Consider the following 7,798-nt stretch of genomic DNA (forward strand, 5'->3'; position numbering starts at 1 on the left):
TCTATGTTCCTCTAGGGAGCATCGGGGGTGGGGGGTGTGTCTCCCCTAGGGAGCGCGAGGGGAGAGAGTTCTTGCTGGATTTGGATTTGGCACTCCTCGATCGAAACTGGATCTGACGCTCCACTTAGGGAAAAGCTAAGGGATAGGGATTTTTTTTAATAAGAAAAAATTAAAAATAAAAAAATTACAATTTATATAATATAATAATTTTTAAAATTAATAAAAAATTATTATTTTAATATTACCACATCATCAATTTATCAAAAATATTAATAATTAACTAACATCTGAACTTATGTGATTAATAAAAAATATTTTTTAAAATAAATTATTTATTTTTAAAATTAATAAATTCGTATAAAATTATAATTAAATATTAAAAAATAAAAATATTTTATTTAATATAAAATATTATTTATTTAGTTTTGTCAAAATTAATATTGAAAATAATAATACAAATAAAAGTAATAGAGAATATAATATTAATTTGTAGACTAATTTTTCAAATTTAATTTTCACCAGCTAAGTAAAATTCTAATAATATATTCTCAAATGTATATTATTATAAATCATAATATTTTAAATTTATCTTTATTTTTTTGTTATCTCAACCTTAAATTTTAATTTTTATACTTATCAATAATACGAAGATATTTTGTTCCAATCCATGTGGTAAAGCGGCAATGCACGAGGTGATTGGATTCCTAACCAATAATATTTGGATGATTTTGACTTTTGTGAAGAGTTTTAGTATTTTTGAACTTGAGGTGTAGTTAGACATAATAATCATTGAAATTTTATTAAACTAGAAAGTAACCCACGTTATGCAACTTGGTGAAATAAATTTATTAAAAAAATGATATTTTTATATGAGAGGTTTAGGTTAAATTTTCTCTACAGATACATAACTATGATGAAAAGATATAAAAGATTGTTTATAAGGATAAACAATTGAAATAGTAACCGATAAATGAAAAGAAAAACAATTAATAATAGATAAAGTTGTGGCATAATATTGACTGAGTTATACACTAAAAAATAAAAAATGAATGTTACAATAGCATTTTTAGAGTTACATGATTACAAAGTGTCATGCTATGACAAAACAAAAAAACTAAAAGAGATTTTTGCTATGTCTACAAACAACACTATGAGAAAAAGGATATTACACACTGTATAAGAAGAGGTGAATTGTGGACAATAAGTTGATATCTTCAACAAAGATTCCTGTGTACAAAATTAACAGTGCAAAGTAATAAATAACATTGTAATCATTATATATATATATATTGGTGAAGTAAGCAGTTTTAGACAATGGAAAAGTTTCAAAGGCATAGAAAATGAATTCAAATTCAAATTCAATGGAAATGAAGAAAAAAAATTTTTGATGATTTCATCTGGGGAAGAGAAAACTTGGCAATAATCCAAATTGATCAAAAGCAATAAAAGCTTACCTGCTTTAACTAGGGTCAACGATGATCTCCCATTGTAGTTAATCAGATATAGGTTTTGGAATAACATAGCTTTCATTAGCATGAAAAGAAGTAGAGTAAAAACCATTACTTAGTATTTAATACTTGCAAAGAAGAAGCACATGAGGACAATTTAAACAAAAGATTTGAATGATATAAAATTTAAAAAATAAGAATAAAAAGATCTCTTAATAGAAATTTCATTATCTCTGAAGGCAACATTTGGCTGTGTAAGGTTGATCAAATTATTGATGGCACTCTTAAATAATAAAAAAATATGTAGTAAATATAGATTTTAACAAGAAAATGACAAATTAAGATGTAATAATGATTAAATATTTTCATGTGAATATTTCATATTTCTGATTTACAGGACCATTGAGATTCATAGGCCCAAAACCCTTAACATAAATAACAGTTGTTCAAAAAAGAAAATACAGAAAGCATTGAAAAGAATCAATAGAAACATAGAATATAAACCAATGCAAAGAATCTGAGAGAAAAACAACAAAAAATACAGCAAACTCTAACAACAATAATCCAAATGTAGTCAATATGAGTCACAGTTGGGTATAGAGATTAATGGATAAACATTTATTAATAATAAAACTAAAACATTGAAAAAAAAAAGGAGATAGGTTTATCAATGTAAAATATCATGAATTCTTAACTGCTTTAAAGGATAACTATAGATAATATGCATTGAAAAAATTTATGAACAACTTTTATAATGTCAAATTTCTCATATTTGAAATAGACATCAAACTTAATCAATAAAAGCAAAAATCCAATAAAGACTAAAAGAAATAGAGAAATAACAACCACTTTTATGAACTGAGAAAATGTTGATATTACCTTTCATATCAATCTATTCATCTAACATAATAAATCTAAATAGAGGTTAAAAGGGTCTATATTTTAAATTTTACACTTATTTTAATGGTAAAAATAATCCTTAATCTTTCTTTAGATTTAAGTTATTTACTAATTTTTATCATCATTTACTTTTTCCAAAATACGATATCCAAAAATCTAAAAGCAAGTCGGTAACAAAAATATCATTTATTAAGTATCGATTTGATTTGCTAAATAATTACTAGCAATAAGATTTGAGAATTTACCATGCATGAAACAAATTTTACACCAATAATTATGACAATCAGTACATTAACAATTATAAAATTTATTTTATTTAATAGTGTGTTATCTTTCAATTATATCGTTTTAATAACAGTTGTGCTGTCAAGGAATGATCTAAATTTCTATTGGAAGAAATTGTTTTTGCTACTAAAGGAAGAAGAGGTCGACCTGTGATATGCAAAATATAATGAATCTAGATGAACTATGGTTGTTCGTAGATATTTTAATTTTAAAATAGAGAATCTTCTTGCAAGGATGAGATTGTTTTTTGTGTGCCTTTGTTTGTCAACTAATTCTTCTCATAACAATGAAAACAATTTTTTCTAATAGAAAAAGGATCATTATTAACAGTAGAAACCTGTAAAAGAAAGAGAAAACAGAAAAAAAATAATTATTAATCTCTTTAATGACATTCAAATATTAAATAACTTTAGAAGCACAAATTAAATAGAACTTGAGAAAGACAAATCAATTAAAAATCTAACTTTTGTTCTATCAAAGGAAATATAATACTAAAAATTAAACAAACTCTAGCAAACCCAAACAAAAACAAAGCAAGTCCTCCAAACAAAAACAATGCAAAGCATACCTTAAAAACCCATGTACACTAATGCCAATGCCGAGAGATAAGAAAGAAAAAACAAAATAACAGAATAAATACAAAAAATTAACCCCAAACATGAACAATGCAAACACCCCTTAAAAACCCATGCATAGTGATGCCAATGCCGAGAGCTAAGATAGAAAAAACAAACTAACAAAATAAATACAAAAAATTAAACAAACTCCAAGAAATCCTAACATGAATAAAAAAGATAAAAACATAAATACTCCAGGCAACACTAAGGAGCAAACGAAGAAAAAAAAATTAAACATGAACTCACCCAATAAAATGAAGAAAGATTAACACTAAACAACAACAATGTGCAAAAGTGAAATCTATAATATACCTTAAAAAATCCAAATAAAAAAGAGAAAACAAGATCGAGAGAAAACCCAAAGAGGAAAAGAGAAGCTTCAAGACACTCAAAAGACCACAAAGCCCTCGGTAAAACACAAAAACTTCAAAAAGGCCTTTCAGCTCCTCACCAGCCTCCCTTCCTCCCTAACCCAGCTCGTTTCTTTCTAATTAAGTGCCATGTGTCATTCAATTGAGGTGTCACTTGTCAAACTTACGGAGACCTTTCAAAGCCTCCTTTAATATAGGGGTATAGATGTGATTATAAATAGAATTGTTATTATATTTTTCAACAATAAATTAAATTGTTATTACAAAAATACTATTATATTTGACCATATTTATAATATTTAAAATGCTAAAAAAACCATAGAAGGTCTCAATATATATTTGTAATATAAGTTACTAATAAAGGGTTTGTTTTTGAAAATTTATCTTACTTTCTTAAAAAGTGTAAGATAATTTTATTGAATCAACGGGTTTAACTTCGTTAATTCGAAAAATTTTACATATATTTTTATATTTTCTCGTTTTCAAATATGAAAAAATACTAAAAAATTTACATATATTAAAAATTATCCCTAAATAGGTTAATTGTTGACATTTGTATAGCTTAATTGTTTGGATTGATTTAGATCGAATTGTTCCTAAGACATGGATCGTATTTTGTTATTTGTTGTCCCTACATCAGCTAATTAGTTGATACCTGTATAGTTTGTTTGACACATGGTAGCTTAATTTGGGTTGAATTGTCCTCCAGATATATATAGCACTTTGTTATTTGTTGACGGTGTTTACTTGATTTTTTATATTGATGAAGTTTTGAGTATGTTGGAAGATGTTGAGGGTGATTTTGTCTATTTATGTTTACTTGTTTATTTTTTGTTAAGTTATTTTGGGTGTTTTACAAAAATATTTTGAGCTTTGCTGTCTTCACAGGTTTTATGTGATTTTGGTATTTTAGAGAATGTTGAGGGTTTTTTGGTTTTTTTGCTTGACTTTCTTATTTAGGGTTTAGGGTTTAGGGGAATATGGTTGTCTTACATGGGTATTTTATCTTTCAAGGAGGCAATGATTTTTATGGATTTCTCGACATTTTACTAAGATAGGGGTATTATGGTCTATTCACATGAACTCTCTTCCTTTGTCGGGAATATGAGGTTTAATTTTCAATGAATTCTTGATGTATTTTAAGTATTTCTACTTTGATAACTTGTCTTATTTTAGTAGTTTTATGTTTGTACATACTTTTAATGTCATTATATTCACAAGTAAGTTTAGTTAAGAAAACTTTCATGCCTATTAAATACTAGAATTTCTCCATTATATTTGTGATTCATTTTCCTTAAACCTTAATTGGATAGATTGTTTTATTTTAGTGGTTCTATGTTTCAAAATATACTTTATTGCTTCTATATTGACAACTACCCTTCATAATGTTACTCTCATATGTCATTGGACTTATAAGATAAATGACTAGAGTTGAATAAGTTTGGTTGAACCACAAAACAAATAAGGTTGAGAAACACAATTTATACATAAAAGATCTGAGATAAATAATAATACTAATAACTATACTTAGGAAAGGAGGAAAAAGTGTGGCGAAGGTGATAGTCGCCACTCCTTAATTTTCAATTTTAAAAAAATTATATATATAAAATTTAAGATATATATTTTTGTCATCCTTAATTAAATTAAACAACTTTTTTTGGAATAGTAGTAAGCTTCTCAGTAAAACCATTAATTAGTTTAAGTTTAATTTGTCTTGAACTCTAATTTTAAAATTTTCCCTTTGTTTTCCGCTGGCTAGACTTTTTTCTTATTTTTGTTATACTTTTTTTTCTCTTTTGTTTTGTTGACTATACCTTTTTTTTCTATTATGCTTTTTAACAATATATCATTGTTATCTGTGTCTTAATCGATCCTCACACATGATTGGGATTTTTTTCAATTTTAATTAAATAAAATTTTATTTTTCATTTTTTTTCTCACTCAATTCTCGAGATTTCCCTATAAAAACAACCATCACTTTCTCTAATTAAAATCTCATGTTTTTGTGCCCCTCCCTTTCATTCTTTCACTTATTTTACTTCCTTTCTAGAGTTTTTTTCATTGCTTCTTCTCTTTTTAAAGGTTTTTTTTTATTAGTTCTTTCCCTTACTTTGAAACTTCAAACCAAATAGTGAAAAAAAGTTAAATATCCAAATAAGCTCGTAAATTATGTTAAAAAAAATCAATTTAACCTATGTCCTTTTATTACGTTTAAATAAGTCCCTGAGCTTTTATTTCGGATTAAATAAACCCCTATTTCTAACTGTTGATTAACTTTCATTAGTCAACGGTACATGTGACACTTTTATACCAAATCATTTACCACGTGACAAATGATGTGGCATTAAATATTGTTAATTAAGATTGAGTAAAAGAGTAAAAAAGTAAGCATACAAATCCTAATCAATAATATTTAATGCCACATCATCTGCCATGTAGTAGATAACATGGTATAAAAATGTCACATGTATTATTAATTAATGGAAGTTAGTTAATGATTTGACAGAGAGGCTTATTTGACCTAAAATAAAAATTCAGAGGTTTACTTGAATGCAATAAAAAGATAGAGGTTGAATTGATTTCTTTGATGTAGTTCAGATGCTTATTTGATATTTAACCTAAAATAAAAGTGAAAACAAAAAAAATATATTACTCATAAAGAAGCTTTAAAAAAATTATTTTTTTTATCTTCAATGCTGTGAAATTCATACAAATTAAGTTAATAGAGCTGAATTTCTTAGTTTGGAAACTGATTATAGTTGTTACTTAACTTCGCAATTTATTATAAGCAAGCATCGTAAACATCATACAAATATTGAAATAGTTTAAAATGATAGAAACAACTTAAGTTTGATTTATAATTAATTTTATCTGTTTAAACTTATAAATAAAATTTTTAAATCAATTATTTATAAAATTTTACAAACCCGCTACATAACGCGAATACTTTTCTAGTATTTTAAAATGAAGCATTCATTGAAAAAAAATTAAAAGGCTACAAAAGTATATAAAATTTCAATAATATTTTATAATGCCTCAAAAACTTAAGTTAATAAAATTATATATAAAGTTATTGAAAAAGTATTTATATGTATGTTTTGATTAATTGAGATTACAAATATCACACACAATGGTACTAAAAGTTATTTAAAAGGTTGCAAAATGTTTAAAATTTCAAAAACATGTAGGTAATGTTTCAATAATTTAAGTTATTAAAATCATGTATAACATTATTGAAAAAATATTAACATGTATTTAAAATTTAAGTAACTTGTATGTATATTTCAAGAACTTTATGTTACTCAAAAAAATATAAAAGGGTATTAAAAAATATTTAAAAGACTAAAGAAGTGTCTAAAATTTCAATAATATGTATATTATTTTAATAACTTAGGTTACTAAAATCACCTAAAAGGTTGACAAAAAAAGAGAATTTAAAATGTTTATAAATTGCAGTAACATGTATGTATAAATTATTACTTTAAATTACTAAAATCACCTATAAATTATTAAAAAATATATTTAGAATATTAAAGAAATGCCTAAAACTTTAGTAACTTAGGTTCCTAAAATCAGTATTAAAGTTTCAATAACTTGTGTATAATATTTCAATAATGTAGATTACTAAAATAAAAAAAAAGTTTATTGAAAAGTATTTAACGGTATATAAAATTTCAATAACATGTAATATTTCAATGATTTAGATTATTAAATAGGTACTTAAAATGTATTTGAAATTTCAATAACTTGTGTATATATATATATTTCAATAATTTTATGTTACTAAAATTACATATAAAGTTATTGAAAATGTATTAAAAAATGTTAAACAAGTATCTAAAATTTTAGTAACGTTTAGGTAATATTTCAGCAATTTAAATTATTATAAAATCACATATAAGGTTATTGAAGTGGATTTATTATTAAATTCTTTAACATATAGATTCATAAATTCTTTTAATGTTAAAACAAATATTTTATGTAAAAAAAATATGATTCATATTGTATAAATTTATAACAGAAAAAAGACCATATAATTTGTTCTTAACATTTAAAATTATTAAAAAGATAAAAGTCATTGATTTAAATAATTATATATATATATATATATATATAAATTTAGTATCTGATTTTAGTAACTTAAGAGAAAGCTTTCTCTTCTCTTCTTTTAAATATA

Source organism: Theobroma umbraticum, unplaced genomic scaffold (assembly GCF_002168275.2).
Source record: "Theobroma umbraticum cultivar Fairchild unplaced genomic scaffold, ASM216827v3 scaffold_20.0, whole genome shotgun sequence".
In the NCBI taxonomy this organism is placed as follows: domain Eukaryota; kingdom Viridiplantae; phylum Streptophyta; class Magnoliopsida; order Malvales; family Malvaceae; genus Theobroma; species Theobroma umbraticum.